The 20,753-nt window shown below is 43.4% G+C and overlaps 1 protein-coding gene across 8 annotated transcripts in view; it reads right to left on the bottom strand.

The window, feature by feature from the left end:
• Nucleotides 1–20,753, bottom strand: part of ZNF532 (zinc finger protein 532) — a 108,800-nt gene that overhangs the window by 72,104 nt on the left and 15,943 nt on the right. The window lies entirely within an intron of this gene.

Below are 20,753 nucleotides of genomic sequence, written 5' to 3'. Positions count from 1 at the left end.
CCCCGCATGCCACGTGGCGCAGGCAAAAAAACAAACAGCCTGAAAAATAAGTCCCTCCTAGCAATTTGGTTATACAGGTCGCGTGGAAAGAAATGAATCATTTACCCCTCTTGTCATCCTTCAGGTGTCTTCTAACAAGGCCAGCCTTTCCTTTTTTACAATAACAGCATAACTGGGTTTTGCCATTTCAGAAGTTAACAGCTAAAACGGGAACTACTGTTTCCCTTTAAATAAATTATAAGCAGTATAAGTTCCCAACCAAATATTAAAATCCACGCATACCACGAAGCCAATGTAATTAACAGCCCACATACAGGAAAGCAAAGCAAGGCACGCATTTCATTTTTTAAAACTGTGATAAAATTTACCATCTCAAATATATACATTTACTTTTTATATGAAATTTTTCTCTCTCACCAAGTCCTGTATCTTTTCCTTGGCAATGTTACATCCATGCTGAACATAATCCCTGTCACTCCTCTCACTGTGGACCATCCCATCTTACACCTAGAAAAACACAACACCCCGTTCTCTATGCTCTCATTCAGAATTGCCAGATTAATCTTTCTAAAACTACACTTTAATCCTATCTATCACTCCCTTCTATTAAAAATCCTTGAACCAGGGCTTCCCTGGTGGCACAGTGGTTGAGAGTCCACCTGCCGATGCAGGGTACACGGGTTCGTGCCCCGGTCCGGGAAGATCCCACATGCCGTGGAGCGGCTGGGCCCGTGAGCCATGGCCGCTGAGCCTGCGCGTCCGGAGCCTGTGCTCCGCAACAGGAGAGGCCGCAACAGTGAGAGGCCCGCGTACCGCAATAAAAAAAAAAAAAAAGAAATCCTTGAATCACCTTCCAAATTAAGTCCAAATTCCTTGGCCTGACACCAAAGACCTTATTCAATCAGAGACCAACCACTGTTCTCCTTGGGTGGGGGGATGGGGACACACACACACACACACACACACACACACACACACACACACACCTTTCCTCCTAGGGCCATGCTATTTCTTAACCTGGAATCTCTCTCTCTCTCTCTCTCTCACACACACACACACACACACACACACACACAGACACACACACACACACCCCTCCATTAGCCAAGGATGAAGAACCCTCAGGTTTTTCTGAAGAAAGAGCCTTAATTTCCTCATCTTTCAAATGAGAACTAATAACAACTTCCATATCATAAGACTGCTGTATTTAAGAAAACAATATGTATGAAAAGAACCAAACACGTAGGCATTAAAATGCTATTTTCTTCCTCTTTGTCTCTTTGTTAGAATAAAACAAACTAGGGGGAAAGAACGGAAAAATGAAGAAATGTTCTTGAGACAAGAAAATGAAGTAGTTTTGAGGTGATGATGGTCTGACTGGAGAAAAAGGAGGAGGAACATTCTTGGGTACTTACAGAACGATGCCCTGGCTCTTTATCACATCTCATTTCATTTCGAAACGCTGGTCCCTTTCCTAGTGTAGATGTGCCTCCAAGGCCTGCTCTCGGGATCACCCACTGGTGGGTCACCTGGAGTTCATACATTGAAAAGAATACCGTTTCCTCTTCAAGGGCAGCAAAAGGAAACCATAAACAAGACCAAAAGACAACCCTCAGAATGGGAGAAAATATTTGCAAATGAAGTAACCGACAAAGGATTAATCACCAAAATTTACAAGCAGCTCATGCAGCTCAATAACAAAAAAACAAACAACCCAATCCAAAAATGGCCAGAAGACCTAAATAGACATTTCTCCAAAGAAGATATACAGACTGCCAACAAACACATGAAAGAATGCTCAACATCATTAATCATTAGAGAAATGCAAATCAAAACTACAATGAGATATCATCTCACACCAGTCAGAATGGCCATCATCAAAAAATCTAGAAACAATAAATGCTGGAGAGGGTGTGGAGAAAAGGGAACACTCTTGCACTGCTGGTGGGAATGTGAATTGGTTCAGCCACTATGGAGAACAGTATGGAGGTTCCTTAAAAAGCTACAAATAGAACTACCATATGACCCAGCAATCCCACTACTGGGCATATACCCTGAGAAAACCGAAATTCAAAAAGAGTCATGTACCAAAATGTTCATTGCAGCTCTATTTACAATAGCCCGGAGATGGAAACAACCTAAGTGCCCATCATCGGATGAATGGATAAAGAAGATGTGGCACATATATACAATGGAATATTACTCAGCCATAAAAAGAAACGAAACTGAGCTATTTGTAATGAGGTGGATAGACCTAGAGTCTGTCATACAGAGTGAAGTAAGTCAGAAAGAAAAAGACAAATACTGTATGCTAACACATATATATGGAATTTAAGAAAAAAAAAATGTCATGAAGAACCTAGGGGTAAGGCAGGAATAAAGACGCAGACCTCCTAGAGAACGGACTTGAGGTTATGGGGAGGGGGAAGGGTGTGCTGTGACAGGGCGAGAGAGAGTCATGGACATATACACACTAACAAACGTAGTAAGGTAGATAGCTAGTGGGAAGCAGCCGCATGGCACAGGGATATTGGCTTGGTGCTTTGTGACAGCCTGGAGGGGTGGGATAGGGAGGGTGGGAGGGAGGGAGATGCAAGAGGGAAGAGATATGGGAACATATGTATATGTACAACTGATTCACTTTGTTATAGAGCAGAAACTAACACACCATTGTAAAGCAATTATACCCCAATAAAGATGTTAAAAAAAGAAAAAAAAGAAAAAAAAAAAAAACTACAAATAGAACTGCCATATGACCCAGCAATCCCACTACTGGGCATATACCCTGAGAAAACCATAATTCAAAAAGAGTCATGTACCAAAATGTTCATTGCAGCTCTATTTACAATAGCCCGGAGATGGAAACAACCTAAGTGTCCATGATCGGATGAATGGATAAAGAAGATGTGGCACATATATACAATGGAATATTACTCAGCCATAAAAAGAAACGAAATTGAGCTATTTGTAATGAGGTGGATGGACCTAGAGTCTGTCATACAGAGTGAAGTAAGTCAGAAAGAGAAAGACAAATACCGTATGCTAACACATATATATGGAATTTAAGAAAAAAAAATGTCATGAAGAACCTAGGGGTAAGACAGGAATAAAGACACAGACCTACTAGAGAATGGACTTGAGGATATGGGGAGGGGGAAGGGTAAGCTGTGACAAAGCGAGAGAGAGGCATGGACATATATACACTACCAAATGTAAGGTAGATAGCTAGTGGGAAGCGGCCGCATAGCACAGGGAGATCAGCTCGGTGCTTTGTGACCACCTAGAGGGGAGGGATAGGGAGGGTAGGGGGGAGGGAGATGCTAGAGGGAAGAGATATGGGAACATATGTGTATGTATGGCTGATTCGTTTTGTTATGGAGCAGAAACTAACACACCATTGTAAAGCAATTATACTCCAATGAAGATGTAAAAAAAAAAAAAGGGCAGCAAAATTTCAACTCACAAAGCAACTCACTATGTCTCTGACTGCCCTATAACTCTCTCTCTTAATTCCGAAGCTCTGTCCTCCCAGTCGAGGATAACCAAGGACGAGCTGCGGTCTCACCTGCTCCCTGCCTAACCCTGGGCCAACCCACACCTCTGGACCATGTTCACACGCTGACTGACAGGTCACCAGAGCCCAGCTCAGACCAGGCCCCCCCCAGAGGGCTGAGCGCCAGCCTGAGCAGCCATAACACGCCATGGGCGGATGAACGCCATGCTGGGAGTCCAGCATCATGCCCCCAGCCAGGAGCCCCCATCCTAGAGAAGCAGTGTCCAAGTCCTAAACCAACACCAACAAGTCACTACACCAACAAAAGCTAGAGAAAAACAGGAATGCAGACCGGGCTTGGAGAAAAGTCAAAGCAATCGTGGGCTAAGTGCCCCCCATATTGTAGCAGCATCTACCTCGTAGCCACCTAATTCTCTGGAAAGATGAGATCCCTTTCTTCAGGGAAAGAGGAAGGCAGGCAGTCTTGGAGGTGGGAAAGGAGAGGACCACAGCCTGGCAGGCTGTGAACGCAGTGCGTGAGGTACAGAACCTGCAGAGGAATCCTGGAGTCCAGAAGAGATGGGGGCAAGGCTCCCTGGCAGCTGCCCCAAGGAGAGGTTAGTCTCCACTGTCAATCCCAAAGGCCATGAGAACTTGTGACCCTGTATTCATCACCATTTATAACAGGTGATGTTGTCTGTCTGTGTGTCTGTCTTCTCTACCTCACTGGCTCAGTCAGAGCTCAAAAGTCCATTTTCTAAAACTGCCCAAGGGCAGGTGTTGACTGACTAGTGAATGCACGAGAGTGAGAGCTGTTAAGTGACTGAAAGTAATACCCACTTTCCAAGCTCAGAGCCTCAACCTAGAAGGTACCTGGGGGCCTGGATTCAGAGGCTGACCTGCCAGCTCCAAGTCACCTACCCCATACAACCACTATTCAGACACTTGAAAACTCCAGAAGCCAAGAGAACTTGAAGGCCACTCGTCTGGGCTTGGCAATTCCCAGCTCTGAAAGATCAGAGGTTCCGGTCAAGCAAGGGCATTAAACAAGGGAATTAAAAAAGGCATTAAACAAGGGAATTAAAAAAGGCGGGGGAAAAGAGAGAGAATACAAGGAAAACTCCCACGTCTGTCAAAGGGTACTTCAGTCAATCCTCAGAATGCAGAAGTAGAGAAACGCGCAGAATGCTTTTATATGTTAATATTTTATACATGGCAAGAACTTGCCACGAAAGAAAGTTGACTGAATTCATGAGCTTCTTTCCCTTCCCTCCTGAAATCCTACAAAGATGACATTAAAAGTATTTTTAGAAAGATAAAAATAGCACATATAGACAGAAAGTAGATATGCGGTTGCTTAGGGCTGGAGAGTTGGGAGAACTAGGGAGAGACAACTAAAAAGCACTGTATTTTTGTTTTTATTTTTACTCCATTTTATTTTACTTTTTTATTATTTTTTAAAATTCAGGGACTTACCTGGTGGCACAGTGGTTAAGAATCCACCTGCCAATGCAAGGGACATGGGTTTGAGCCCTGGTCTGGGAAGATCCCACATGCCGCAGAGCAACTAAGCCCATGCGCCACAACTACTGAGCCCGTGCGTCACAACTACTGAAGCCCGCACACCTAGAGCCCGTGCTCTGCAACAAGAGAAGCCACCGCAATGGGAAGCCCGCGCACCACAACAAAGAGTAGCCCCCGCTCACCACAACTAGAGAAAGCCTGCGTGCAGCAATGAAGACCCAACGTGGCCAAAAATAAATTTAAAAAAAAAATTTTTTTAATAAATAAATAAAATTGAAGTATAGTTGATTTACAATGTAGTGTTAGTTTCTGGTGTACAGCAAAGTGATTCAGTTCTACATATATATCTATTCTTTTTCATATTCTCTTCCATTATAGGTTAAAGATATTGGATATAGTTTCCTGTGCTGTGCAGTAGGACCTTGTTGTTTATCTCTTTTGTATATAGTAGTTTGTATTTGCTAATCCCAAACTCCTAATTTATTCTTTCCCTGCTCCCCTTCCCCTTTGGTAACCATTGGTTTGTTTTCTATGTCTGTTGAGTCTGTTTCTGTTTCGTAAATAAGTTCACCTGTATAATATTTTAGATTCCACATATAAGTGGTATCATATGATATTTGTCTTTCTCTGTCTGACTTACTTCACTTAGTATGACAGTCTCTAGGGCCATCCACGTTGCTGCAAATGGCATTATTTCATTCTTTTTAATGGCTGAGTAATATTCCATTGTGTATATATATATACACACATATATATATACTACATCTACATATATATACATATATATGTATATATATACATATATACATGTATACACATATATACATATATATACACATATATACATATATATACATATATACATATATACATATATATATACTACATCTACATGTATATATATGTATATATACATATATATACACATATATACACATATATATATATATATATATATATATATATACTACGTCTTCTTTATTCATCTGTCAATATTCACTTAGGTTGCTTCCATGTCTTTGTTATTGTAAATAACGCTGCTTTGAACACTGGGGTGCATGTATCTTTTTGAATTAGTTTTCTCCAGATATACGCCCAGGAGTAGGATTGCTGGATCATATAGTAACTATATTTTTAGTTTTTTAAGAACCTCCATACTGTTTTCCATAGTGGCTGCACCAATTTACATTCCCACCAACAGACAGGCTTTCTTTCTGAGGTGATGGAAAGGTCCTATATCTGACTGTGGAGATGGTTACACAACTCTTGGGAAAAGACCAAAAACCACTGAACTGTATGGTACAAATGGGTGAATTGTATAGTATGTGAACTGGATCTCAATAAAGTTTTTACCAAAAATATACAGTATACACCCACAGGATAGGGCCATGAGAATGGAGCCAAAGCCAACATAAGACACCAGTAAAGTTTTGGGAAAGGGAAGAGGACAGTGCTCGAGAAGTTATATCCCAAGGTCCTGCAGGAGGGCGCTGCAGACATGGAGGACAGTTAGTCCCAGGGACTTCAAAGAAGCTCAGGCCTTGGAAGGAGTGGGGTGGGGCTGAAAACAGGGAGTAGATGAAGTCCGCATGTCCTTGTATGATGGGCATGCCCCTGTAAGAGCTCCTGGATGGCGCTCTGACCCTCTGCTACCTGGCACAGCTGGGGGAAGGGCAAGAGGAAAATTCTCTGGGTTAACCAAAGCCACGGAGGCTCAAGGTTCAGAGCCCCCATGGTGAGACAGGAGATGGAAAAGCCTAGCCTTCCCTTTCCTCCACCCCTAAGGCCAAAAGCCAAGTTTCTTCCCCAGGCAGAAGAATGGACCCTGAGAAACGAAAGCTCCAGGTGCTGATCTGGGGGATCCTTCGGTGGAGAGTCCGGCTCCATGACTGATCACAGAGAAGCCCAAGGACGGGTCTGGGCGGGCACCGCTTCCAAGGAGCTTGTCACAGTCTCGTCCTTAAAGATCACCAGACCTGTGGGAAAGCCTCCCACACAAGACAGACCAAAGTAAACAAACAAATAAAAGAGCAAAATGAGGACAGAAATGCCTCAAAGAGTAGAGAAACATATGGACGTACACAAACACTAGCCTCAGAGAAAAAGAGCAGGAAGTTATGGAGAAGCAGCACCCAAAGAACAAGAAGGGATGTTTGGAAAGAATAAATAGTAATAACTGAAATAAAAGATAAAACAAGTAAAAAAAAAAAAAAAAGTCAAGGAAATCAGGGTATCTCTCAGAAAAGAGATCTGGACAATAGGAGAGAAAAGGCATTAAAAGTAAAACTTCAATCCAGTGGGTCCAACGTCTAATAAGAGTGCTTCAGAAAGAGAAAACACAGAGACTATATTATCAAAGAAATAATACAGGAATATATCTCCCAAGACTAAAGGAGCCAAGTCTCAGACTGAAAGGGTCCTCACAGAGCTGCCAGACACATCTGAATTTCAGATAAACGACAATTAGTCTTTCCCTAGAAGTACATTCCATTGTTTATCTGGGCATCTTTTTTTTTTTTTTTTGGCTTAACCTGGCAAGCCTCTACCTCTGATGGCCCAGCACCTCATATGACAAACGTCCACACCACAGCCAAGTTACAGAACACCCCAAATTTAAGAAACACAGCAAACAACAGTACAGGACTTGGTGTGCCACAGGCACTGTGGTGAGAGCTCTGCTTGTGATTCCCCGCAACAGCCAGGGGCACTCAGTACCTCTGCCTCCAGACAAAAGGAGCCTCTGCCCTGGGCCCAAGCTTCATACAACCCGTTTATCTAAACACGGAGGTTTTTCTTTTTTCTTTTTTCAGTCTCACAGCCAAGTTTTGTTTCTGTTGGTTTTTGTTTTTAACTTTGGAAACTGGCTGAGTGACTGGGAATCATGGGAAAGAGAGAGATGGGGTGAGGGAGGGAGGGGCATTTGCGTGCAGATCGCAGCCTCTGCCCCGGGGTGGCAGAGCCCCTGCGCACAGCCCCCCCACCCAGAAGGTGCAGGTTTGGGGAGGTGCTTACAACTGCCTGGATAAGTCTCAGTCAGAAAAAGCTCCAGACAATTATCCCATTGGGAGAATCCACCCACAGCCAGGCTCCCTGGGAGGCTTGAGCCGCTCAGTCCACAGCTGGTTCAGTGGGTCCAGGACCAGCGTCCAGCGGGGCCGCCCGTGCAGGTTCCTGCCGTCACTCAGCTCACGGGGCTGCTCCAAGGATGAGGGCGTCTCCAGACTTTGGGTCTTGAGGGAGACGCTGGAGGAGCAGGCTCCCAGGCCCTGGGTGAAAACAGGGGCCAGGCCATAGCTACAGCTTGATTTAAACCTTTCAAATATTTAGGCATATGGTATATACCTTTTAAATATTTAAATGTATCTCTTAAATATTTCATCATCCCTTTTAAATATTTAGCCATCTGGCCTCCTTTTGTGCTCTTACCCCAGGCCCTGCAACATTAAGGGCAGGCCTGGGGGCCATGATTATCATTATCATCCCTGTTTTGTATATCAGGCAGGGAACGTTTAAGTATGTTGCTCAAGGACAAGATGGCCAGTGAAGGGGAGAGGATGGACGAGAACCCAGACCTTCTGCGTCCACAGCCCAGGCTCATCATCCCTACGAGAACAGACAGCCAGAAGGTAATTTCTAAAATGAAGAAGTCCAAATTCAGCAGCGTAAGAATATTACTTTGCAATGAGAATAACGGAAGAACAGATCAAAGAGCTGACACTGACTGCCTACAGGGATAAGGACTGGAAAATACTGTTGGTTTTTTTTTTTTTCATCTATGTATACAAGTATTACTTCAACAAAAAATTTAAATTGTTAAAAATCATTAACCATCTTAACTTCACATCACCTTCCTCAGTGTAAACAACTCAAAAATCACTCTGTTCCTCAAGCCTCATTTCTCCAAAAATACATCAAATGTGTTCATGGCTTTTCCTAAACAGAAATGCAAATATGAAAACAGTTCACTGATTGTAACCCGTAGGCTGTTCCTGCACTCTGTGTGGTCTCAAAATTGTTTACAGTGAAATACAGCAAATTCTATTATTTGTCCCAAAATGTTATGTAACTGAAAACCCCAAAATAGTCATTTTCGATTCCAAAATTAGGTGTCATGAGAAAGAATTTTTTAATGTATTTTTCTTTGTTAGGTCTCTCTTCCCCAACCTCAATGCTTTTAGGAGACCCTTACTCAAGTGAGAGTTAAAAATCAAGGGAAGGAGGGACTTCACTGGTGGCGCAGTGGTTAAGAATCCGCCTGCCAATGCAGGGGACGTGGGTTCGAGCCCTGGTCCAGGAAGATCCCACATGCCATGGAGCAACTAAGCCTGTGCACAACTACTACTGAAGCCCGCGCCCCTAGAGGCTGTGCTCCGCAAAAAGAGAAGCCACCACAATGAGAAGCCCGCGCACTGCAAGGAAGAGTAGCCCCCGCTCACCACAACTAGAGAAAGCCCGCTCGCAGCAACGAAGACCCAATGCAGCCAAAAATAAATAAATAAATTTATAAGAGAGAGAGAGAGAGAGAGAGAGAGAGATGGTCTATCGAGCGATAGATTCAAAAAATAAATAAAGGGAAGGAAAAACGGGGAGAGAAGAAAAGCTTTTGGCATTCAACTACTTTTAGATGATCTATATTCTGAAAAAAATACCTCTTACAAAACTGCTTAATTCAGAAACAGCTTAACTGTTCTGTCAAACTTACCCAATCTAAGAGCAAACATAATGAAATGTGAGTAACAATTCCCCCTTAGACCAGGACCAATATCAAAGAGAAATTCCAACCCAGAGAATTTTTTGTGTTTCTGTCCAAGTTCTGGGGGGTAGAAACAGAAAGAAAAAAGAAAAAGGCTTACAACCGAAGGCTTGACCCCAAAACAGAACTATGGCCCTTTGAAGAATATATTCTGTGTAGCCTTTTATGTCTCTAGCTAACCAGGCTGCCCAGTTTAAAATGGAAGGTCACATAAGGCTGAGATCTTGTCTCCCAACTTGTTCTTTTGCTGGTTTCTCTTCATATGCTCTATTCCTCTGCCTACTCTATCTTCTTCCTGTTCAGAGCCTCCTGAAGACACCTCTCTCTAACTGATTAATCCCAACCTGCTCCAGTCCGTCCCAAGTTACTGGTCTTTTCAACATTTATGTATATCGTATGTTGTTTTATCTCTATAATATCTCTAAAGAAGGATTTAAGGTGGTTTACAGTAAGAGATTCATATATACGGACCAAAAACTGTGCGGGGGGCTTCCCTGGTGGCGCAGTGGTTGAGAGTCCGCCTGCCAATGCAGGGGACACGGGTTCGTGCCCCGGTCCGGGAAGATCCTACATGCCGCAGGGCGGCTGGGCCCGTGAGCCATGGCCGCTGAGCCTGCGCGTCCGGAGCCTGTGCTCCGCAACGGGAGAGGCCACAGCAGTGAGAGGTCCGCGTACCACAAAAAAAAAAAAAAAAAAAAAACTGTGTGGGGAGGAGGAATATAAAGATCATACGACTGAGGATGTCCCAGGTATGTGCTGCAACCCTCCTTCCCACCGGACACCAGGGATGGCTCGGCTGGGTCACAGCAGACATGCCAGAAAAAAACTGCTACACTTTCCACTTATCTAAGGTACCTGGAATAGATGAACTCAGAGAGACAGAAAACAGAACAGAAGTTACCAGGGGCTGGGGAAAGAGGGGAAGGGAGAGTTATAGTTTAATTGATTCAGAGTTTTTGTTGGGGGTGATGGAAAAGTTTGTTGAGGGTGATGCATTTAATGCCACTGAACTGTACGCTGAAGAAGGGTTAAAATGAAAGCTATTATGTTACATGTGTTTCACCACAATTTAAAAAAAAACAAAAAAAACAAAAAAAACAAAAAAAAAAACCTGCTGCACTGAACAGGGAGAACAAGTTACAATCAATTTTTAAATGACGATTTGAGAAGTGTATTCTAACGTCCGGCTCTCTTCTGCAACATCTTGAAATGGGCTGCTTATCAGCAGAGGGCTTGTAACCTTTAACAACCAGCAGTCTGAGGGGTGGGCAGTCCTGATTTTTAGTGTTTACCCATTTCTGTGATTTAAATACTCCCACCATGATACATTTCCAGGTACTGATATGACATCCCCGGGGGGTTGAGAAGAGGTACCTGCGACGGGCGCGGTGTGCTGGTGAGAGGCAGCCTCAACTCGTTTCCCACCATCGCAAGTCCCCAGAATGTGCTCTCTTTACAGATATTAGGAGGGAAGGAAGATTCTAGGGTCCCATGGTTAAACGAAGTTTAAACTGGCTTCTTTACCACAAGACATTCCACAAAATGTGGGAATCTTTCTTCCCACCTCCTTTGAGATCTTCAACAGAGCAACGTGCATCTTGAATCACAGAGAAGGGCTGGAATGTGGAATGTTTCCCAAATCTATTTGACCCCTGGACCTTCTTTTCCTTGGAGAACATCTCAGAGGTGCTCCATGCCTTCTGGGAAATACCACATTCAAGAAATGAGTCTAGGAATTCCCTGGAGGTCCAGTGGTTAGGACTCCTCGCTTCCACTGCAGGGGGGAAGGGTTCCATCCCTGGTCGGGGAACTAAGATCCCGCAAGCCTCTCGGCGAGGTGCAGCCAAAAAAATTAAAAACCAAAAGAAAGAAAGAAGTCTATTCACAAGCAGACAGCCCCACACAAAGCAGCGACGGCCAGGCATGCAGAAGATGCCTAGTCTCTGTAGACCACCACCAATGCCGGCTGCGATTGGCACACGCTGTCAGACAATCCAAGTGGGGCGAGCCAACTGGAGTCAAAATTTAGTGACAATTTACACAGAAGAACGCAATTAGAGCCTCTGCTCATTGGCCCCGTGCCACAGGGATGTTAGACAAGAGGGGAAAGTTCGGGTACAATTTCTCTTGCCCTTTCCTGTGGGATATTAACTTTTTTCCAAGTCCCACAACACAGTTCTTATGATTCCAGTAGCACCTCCCTCCAACTTTAATGTACATTAACGTCTAAAATATTCCAGGTAGGGCACAACATTAACCTAGATAAAACTGCCAAAATATCTAGAAAAACTTGATAGGCTAGTTCTGATCATAAAATGCCAAGGAGTGCCTGACAATGAAGCGAGTAAAGGGAGGATCAAAACTGCAGAAAAGGGCTTCCCTGGTGGCACAGTGGTTAAGAATCCGCCTGCGCGGGTTCGAGCCCTGGTCCGGGAAGATCCCACATGCCACGGAGCAACTAAGCCCGTGCGCCACAACTACTGAGCCCGAGTGCCACAACTACTGAGCCCGTGAGCCACAACTACTGAGCCCGTGTGCCATAACTACTGAGCCCATGAACCACAACTACTGAGCCCGCATGCCACAACTACTGAAGCCCGTGTGGCTAGAGCCCGTGCTCCACAACAAGAGAAGCCACGACAATGAGAAGCCTGTGCACCACAACAAAGAGTAGCCCTCGCTCACCACAACTAGAGAAAGCCCGTGCACCGCAACGAAGACCCAACACAGCCAAAAATAAATAAATAATAAATAAATAAATGTATTAAAAAAAACAAAAACTGCAGAAAAAGCAAATGATTAATTGATTCTTTCAGGAAGAGTAAGGAGGTCAATACTCCTAAAGCCTCTCCAATTAATACCCAGAGCGAGCCATGGTTTATTGGATTTGATTAATGAGAATATTATTTCACTTATTTTATTATTTAAACACTTCCTAAACAGAAGGCTTTCCACGATGAAAATCATGGATTTATGCTTCTTTGCAAAAGCGCTGATAATGAGAAGACAAATGATGGACTAAGAACAAGAAGACAATGGGGATCCACTACAAAGGTACCAGCAAGACAGCACGGGGCCGTGGAGCATCTCTTCCCTCTCTAAGCAGTGTGAGTCTAGAGCCAGAGGAAATGGCTCCTCTACCGCACTACCAAAGGCAGTCAGTACAGGAGAAGGACAAAGCCACGATAAGCCCAGTGAACTCTGCCGGCTTTCCTGAAGGATTCGGATACGCTGGAACCACCCAGCTGATCCACAGTTAAATTCCAACGGTGCCACCATTCCACCCCACACAACCACTGCTCTCTCTGGCTTCCACACAGAGACGCATAGGCCAAACAAACCCTTTGAAGATAAAATACTAAAGCCAACCGTTTCACGAGGAAGCTAGGTCTTCAAGCAGCTCTAATATATTAAGTAATAAGCACTTAGATCCAAAAATGTATACAGCTTCCTAATTACCTCATTTCTGAAAGCTAACCATTAACTTACTCCACAATGGGAAGAGATTCACTGACGTCTAAAAGTAATGAGAAACTTCTAATTACTCTTTTGTTTCTTTGAAGTACAAATTAGAAATTGCTGATTTGATAGCCTGGAATAACCAACTTGCTCTCAGTTTACTGACAAGCATTCCTTAGACGTTCTGTGTAATGAACACTACAGCAACGATAGGGCAAGAAGCCCATCATTTCGTCCATCAGCAGCAGAACCTTGAGTCCCTCTGCATGAATTCCGCTGCACTAATAGTATCCTACCTCCTCTGTCTTCTTCACCCCCCACTCAGGGACCTTCCAGCCAACACAACCTCTTAGATTCTTAGATTCAAAATCTCTACGTGAACATCGCTACGTCGTCCTTAGGATCACTCTTAACTGAATGCCCAGGTAGCATCTTTGAAAAGAGCTTTATTTAAACAACGGACTGCCATTTATTCAAAATACCTCGCTTTCTTTCCTGGATTTTTAAAACATTTTTCTTGTAAGAGTAGTATATGCTCTTTGCCAATATTCTAAAAAAAAAAAAAAACAGAAGTATAAGCAACAGAAAGTCAAAGTCTCCAGGAGGCCCACTTGAAACACTGATAATATTTGGGATACAGACTTCTAAATGCACGCATAAACATAAAAACACATATATAATTTTAACATAATAGGCTTTTTTTACGTTCAACAATATATCAGACAACTTTCTATGTCTATACACGTTTCCATCATGTCACAGACATACATCCACGTTATTTCAACACACACATTTGTGCAGGAGTACCCTTTTAAATACAGACTTTGATCTATTCCAAAAAGACTCTGCCAAAGCACAGAACCGCAAGAGAAAACTTTCTCTTCAAGAATTCTTGTAAAAATAAGAACACTTCAAAAAATAACCTTTAAGATATACAGTGCTGAGTTTCACCCATTTGCTTTAAAATTCTGAAGATGTATTTTTAACTCATGTGATAAAGTGAAAGATGAGGGAAACAGAGACATTAAAACCATTTACTCACGCTCGTAAAACGTAACCCTTGTTTACCATGTCTCAAAGAACAATTTCTGTCATTCCACTCATCAAGAGACCACATATTCTTGACTTCAGAGTAAACCAGGCTCGCCTACGGAGAAGTATCCATATGTATGCATATACCTGATATTTGGTACTCCTTTACTTTCACTTTCCTAAAGGATCTTAGCCTGAAGGAAATCTTTTCTAGGCAATCGACTACTTCCCCCAAGTCAAGCAAAGTATGAACCCAGGAGTTCACCAAGCCTCAGGAGAGAGGGCAAAGTGGTTTAGGCTGGCACTTACTGTCCTATCATGCCAGGGTGAGACAGAAAATGGTATGGTCGACAATGAAAAGCACTGGTCAGAAGGACAGAATGAGGTAGCTAGTCAACTTTCCAAGGCACCTTTAGTCAGACTTGGTATAGATAAATTCTTATTTTAGGTAAAAAGTCTTAAGACATATGCAAAACAATAGACCAAAACCAAGTATAAAAAAACTTTAAAACCCCATTTATAAAGCATAATCCATTTTATCTGGTGATTTTTAAAATATCCTTAAGTACAAAGGTCCCAGGTCCCAGGAAAAAGGAGAAAAGGGGAGGAGGAGAAGGGAAAGGAGGAGAAAAGAGGGCTGAACAGAGAGACAGAGGGGGAGGGAACAGAACATGTGTACCAAGACATTCACAGTTAAAAGAGTGGCTGGTAGGAATATAGGTAGTATTTGATATGCAACTCATAATTTTTAAATTTAAATTATATTTTAATTTAATTTAAATTTAAAGTACAAAGTACTTTTAAATTTCTCAAAAAAGGTTGGGGGGAGAATTCCTTTGGGGAAAGGTGGGGGCTGGGATGAACTGGGAGATTGGGATTGACACATACACACTACTGATATTATGTATAAAATAGATAACTGGGACTTCCCTGGTAGTCCGGTGGTTAAGAATCCACCTTCCAATGCAAGGGACGTGGATTCAATCCCTGGTGGGGTAACTAAGATCCCACATGCCTCGGGGCAACTAAGCCTGCGCAGCGCAACTACTGAGCCTGCATGCCACAACCAGAGAGACTGCGGGCCGCGACTACTGAGCTGGCGTGCCGCAGCTAGAGAGCTCGCATGCTCTGGAGCCCACGTGCCACAACTAGAGAGAAGCCCATGTGCCACAATGAAGAGTCCACGTGCCGCAATGAAAGATTCTCACATGCCACAACCAAGATCCCACATGCTGCAACTAAGACCCGATGCAGCCAAATAATAAATATCTTTAAATTAAATAAATAAAATTTTTAAAATAAATAAAATAGATAACTAATGAGAACCTACTGTATAGCACAGGGAACTCTACTCAATGCTCTGTGGTGACCTAAATGGGAAGGAAATCCAAAAGAGGGGATATATGTATACGTATAGCTGATTCACTTTGCTGTACAGTAGAAACTAACACAACATCGTAAAGCAACTATACACCAATGAAAATTTAAAAAAAAAAAAAAAAGAATTCCTTCAACAGGGCAATGCAGAGTCACGGAGATTTCAGCAAGCAGATACCAGGTACAGTTAAAGGTCACAAAACTAACTAGAAGTCATTAAAGAGGTAATAACCACCCTTCTGGTGAAAAAGAGTAGGAAAGAATGTGGAAGCCTGAGGCACACAACATCTGGATATGCCCCGGTTATGACAGGGGAGCACTGACAACGGTACTTCATTTTACTTAGGAGTTTATATTTTCTAAGCACCTGCTCCAGTCTGGGAAAACGCCCTTTCAAGTTGAATGTACAAGTTAATGTGATGCTGTTTTCTTAGTAACTGTATTTTATAGAAATAAAGTCAAATATGTCTATGAAGAGGCAAGTAAAAGTAATATAAAGAAAAAGTAAAAGAAAGACAGCCCGCAGGATGGAGGCTCCACCCTGACAAACACCCTTCTTTATATGTGACGCCCACCTGGACACAGGGAGCCCACGAGGAGTTTATTCACCTCCACTTACCTAACTTCAGAGCTTTTAGCTCTTAAGTGTTATCTAAATGCTTGGGAAGAAGGGAAGGAAGAGAGGAAAGTCAAGGAAAGAGAAAATATGGCCCACAATATGCTGAAGACAGGAGGAAAAGAGAAGGAAAGTCTGAATCACATAATCATTTTTTAACTCAAAATGAAAATATTCTATTCCATCTTCACAAAATTAGAAAATATGCAACACTGAGCCATGACAGGGTACGTCAGAAGTGGTTCTTTACTTTCACATGGAGTTAAAACGGATTTAATATTTGATTTTAATTTGCAGTTGGCTAAAATGTTCCAAAATGTCCCATTTTCCACATTTTGCTTTATTAATGAACACCCCGGAGTTGTATCCTGAGTCTGCCTGTAGAAAATTAAATATCCCCTGAAAATTGTGTTTTATTATTCAAGTGACTACATTCCTTTAAAATGCATTTGCGTTTTTGTAACTTAGATCAGAGCATAACCCCAGAAAACCCTCTGTGTGGAAGACAAACTCCTGCTCTTTCCATCTTCTGTTTACCCAGGTACAGGACATCCACAGAAAGACAACTGGAACGGCAGAGCAGTAAGAAATAATTTTTGAGAGCGAAGCACAAAAACATCAAACGGAACTAACAGAAAGATGTCTGCAGAGGGCTCCTTTGATTTCAAAGCCCCTGCCCAGAGGACAACCAATCTGCATGGGATGTCTGCTCCTCCCCGGCTGGCCCCGCGGGACTCCTGGATAAAGCAGCTTTCACAGAGCTCGCCCTCAGTCACTTCCTCAGGAAGTGGGACTAACCACAGCTCACCCCCCCACCCCCACCCCCCGCCCAGCGTGGTCCTAGGATTTGGGAAAGGACACTTTCACCACGACTGGCTCATCCCGCAGGGCAGAGGCTCCCGCGCGCTCAGCCCTGGGGTTCTGGCTTGGCTTTGTGGAGGCCCCAGGGGGAGGGGACGGGTCCCGCACTGCTGCCGAGGACCAGTTTATGTCCCTCTTCTGCCACCAAACCACCTCCCCGACACCAAGCGCGGGAGACTCAGGGTGCTGGACTGCCCCGTGACTGAAGCCGCACCCGACATACCCAAATTAAGCAACTCCAGTCCATCCACGTGACCGCTGTTTTCTTTCCCTGCGCAAGAGTCAAAAATAGAGTTGTGCTGACTTGCCGTGAGCGCCAGGGCTCTCAAACATGGAATATCTACTTAACCGAATACACAAAGCGTCCAAAAATACCTGTCCTGTGTTTTTCTTTAGAAAGCAGAATGTAAATTTGAAGGGCAGGACTGCCCTCGGGTTAGCATTTCAACATGATGGCTCTGCTAGAAAAGCTCGAAGGCCGGAGTCAGAGCTGACCAAATACCAAAGCCCTGCGTCTGAAGAGCTGGCTCAGTTCTGCCCAGACAACTGTGTGAAGGAGTAAGCCCCTAAGCGGCCGGCCAAACCCGGTTATTGAAACTCAGCCACCGGTCTTCCCAACGGGTGGCCTTCCTTTCACCTCCAGGAATGCCTTTGGGAACCAGGTCACCTACCTGGGCCGACGGTCTCTGCAGATATCTGGCGCGAGACAGTAAACAGGTGTTTGGGGCAAGGGGCTTGCCCAGACACCCTCCAAGTCTAATGAAAGAAAACCTTCAGCTGAGGAGATTACAAACTATGGGATTCTCTCTCCAAAACCACACTCACAACCAAGAAATTCTTAAAGTCCAGAAGGAAAAACCTGTTCTTTCCTTAGCTACTCCCAAGGGAAAAAGGGCCAGGATCCCAGTTGCTGGATCTGGAAGACATGCCATTGATCTTAGTGCACAGGCGCAAAGCTTTAAACCAGAGAAATAAAATCTTCCAAAGTGAGGGGCATCTGTGTAAAAATGTTTGGTGCACAGTTATTTGCAATACAGCAAAACACTGGAAAACGTATAAATGTCCATCAGCAGAGAAATGATTATATCAATTACGGTACATCCTTTTTCTTTTTTAAATTGTGGTAAAATATACATAACATAAAATTTACCATCTTAAACATTTTTAAGTGTACAGTTCAACAGTGTTAAGTACATTCACATTGTTTATGGTACATCCTTTCTAATGGAGTGCTATGCACTCATTAAAAGTAAGGTAGAGCTATTATAGATACTGACATGGAACAATCCAGATACACCATTTAGTGGGGGGGGGAACCAGTTCCTAAAACAATATATACACTACATTAAAATCAGAAAGAAAAAATAAGCATACTGCATTGTACATGTTTATACAGACAGTTATGTAAAATAAGCATACTGCATTTTATACATTTATACATAGATACGTAAAATGTATAGATACGTAAAGTTCATAGAAAGGCTCAGGTTTCACACTAAACATCTGATGCCTGAATCCAGAAAGGGCAGGGGCAGGATGGTTTTCAAAGTTCACCACCTAAGCATTTTCACAATCTCTTACCTACAGGGAAGTAGATGAAAGTTTACATTTCCTATGAACTCGGGGAGAGTCAGAATCATCAACCTTGGCAATTCTGTCAAAGGTACTTTTGCAAGCGCTCTATCTCCCACTGGATATTCCACATTCTTTTAACTAAAAGGCCCCTGTGCCGGCAATTCACTAATTTGTCCATGAGTTTATAGAAATACTGAAAGGGTCTGGGCTAAATCTGTCACCATTAATAAACTTCAGAAAAAGTCATTACAGCCTCTGCTTGAAGTGGGTTATTCAAACAGTTTCAATGATGAGAGAGCAAGAAAAAAATTTCTAAATTTCTTTGCTATTAGTTGGATACAAAATGCTTCGTGTTTGGTGAATTCCAGTTATTTCAAAACTAAGAAATCACTTACAGACCCATTTAAGTACTAAAAACAAAAGATCCTGGCTTAAGAGAAAAACTCATGAAGGCTTCAGAAGCATTCCTTTGGCATTTTATAAATGCCACACTTTTCAGTAGCATCTCTATAATTCTAGCTTGAAGCAAAGTATAGATTTTCTAAATTAGAGGTGATATTTTGAGAGTACAGACAGGAGAGCTTCAAAGTAATTTTCCTTTGTCACCTGAATAAGCCTTCCAGATTTTTGCACAAAAATCCTAAATCCTGCACAGAAGGCTTTGTCCCTGAAATGCTCCCATCAAACCAGCGGCTCTATCTTTTGCTGTTTTGTATTCATTTTACCAGCAACTTTTTTATTTTAAATACGAAACAAGCTATTTGCAAACATTTTTGAGACTTCCAGCGTTAGAAAACATGGAGGCGAGCCCTAGCAGCTGAAGGTATCTTGCTCTTCTCTGGGGATTTCACAGTCCAGCCACACATGCTCGCCGGCTTCCCTCAGAGGTCTTTCTTTTGGAATTTTTACTAGCCCAGTTTTGAAGTGTCGTCCTTGCTACAAGGCTTTGAGTCAGTGGTTCTCAACGGGGGTGATTTTGGCCCTCGTCTGCCACCACAGACATTTAGCAATGTCCAGGACGTTTTTGGTCGGCACATCGGAGCAGGGCGAGGGGTGCTACTGGCACCCAGCGGGGTACTGAGTAGAGGCCAGGGACGCTGCGAAACATCCTACACTGCACAGACAGCCCCCAGACAAAGAACTGCCCAGCCCCAAATGTCACCAGTGCTGAGGGTGAAAAGCCCTGCTCTGCATGAACAGACACTCCCCTTATCACCTGTTCTCCTCCCACCAACACCTAATCCTAAGATCACGAGAAACCTGCTCCCCTTGCGCATGCACACCAGAGCCACCTCCCAGCCTAGAGAGGGTGTCGTCACCACTCCAGCTACCCCTCCACTTCCTCTCCCACCAGCTGAGGAAGGGTGTAGACAAAGGGGCTCCCCGCAGGGTTATCACAACTGGTCCTGAATTCCAAAATGAGGCCATTGCCTAGTCTTGCTAGATACCAAATTCACTTAAGGCATTTTTGGATTTATGAAAGGTAGTACTTTCATCTATAAAACATGACTGAGAGCATCCCCCAAGGTTATCATTCACAGCATGTCTACAGGCTGCTGACTCTAAAAGAAAACTCACTTAAAGTTCTCTTCCTGGAGTAGACAGAAAACAGAAACACACAGAGAAAGAGAATTGATCATATTTTTGTCCAACGCTGTGTTCTATTAAAAGGAGGAGGAGGAGGAAGGTGTCTGTTTCTCACAAGGCCCTCCCTCATTTTTTACTAATTTCATCAAAGACAACCGACAGCTTGGAACAATGGTCCCCCAAGAACACTCCTCCTGCTGTTCAATTTCCACCAAAAAGGCGAAAGAAGGGATTCTACAGTCTAGGAATTTGGGAAGTGCTGGATTCAGCACCCACACACACACCTTTCTTTTAAGGCTTCTCTGAACCTGCCAAGTGCTGATGTGAACTTCTAGTGCGAAACTTCATTATGGGGCTCCGGTGCCCAGGCTGGGAACACTACCCAAGCTTATTTGATGCTGGAAGCTTTCGGGGGGAGACATCTTTGGGACATATTTGAAACAAGGTCTAATCAATTATGCCCTCCTTGGAAGACG

This window comes from Grampus griseus (assembly GCF_964374135.1).
Source record: "Grampus griseus genome assembly, chromosome: 12".
In the NCBI taxonomy this organism is placed as follows: domain Eukaryota; kingdom Metazoa; phylum Chordata; class Mammalia; order Artiodactyla; family Delphinidae; genus Grampus; species Grampus griseus.
The sequence above is the reverse complement of the archived record's forward strand: the minus strand, read 5'-3'. Positions and strand labels throughout refer to the sequence as shown.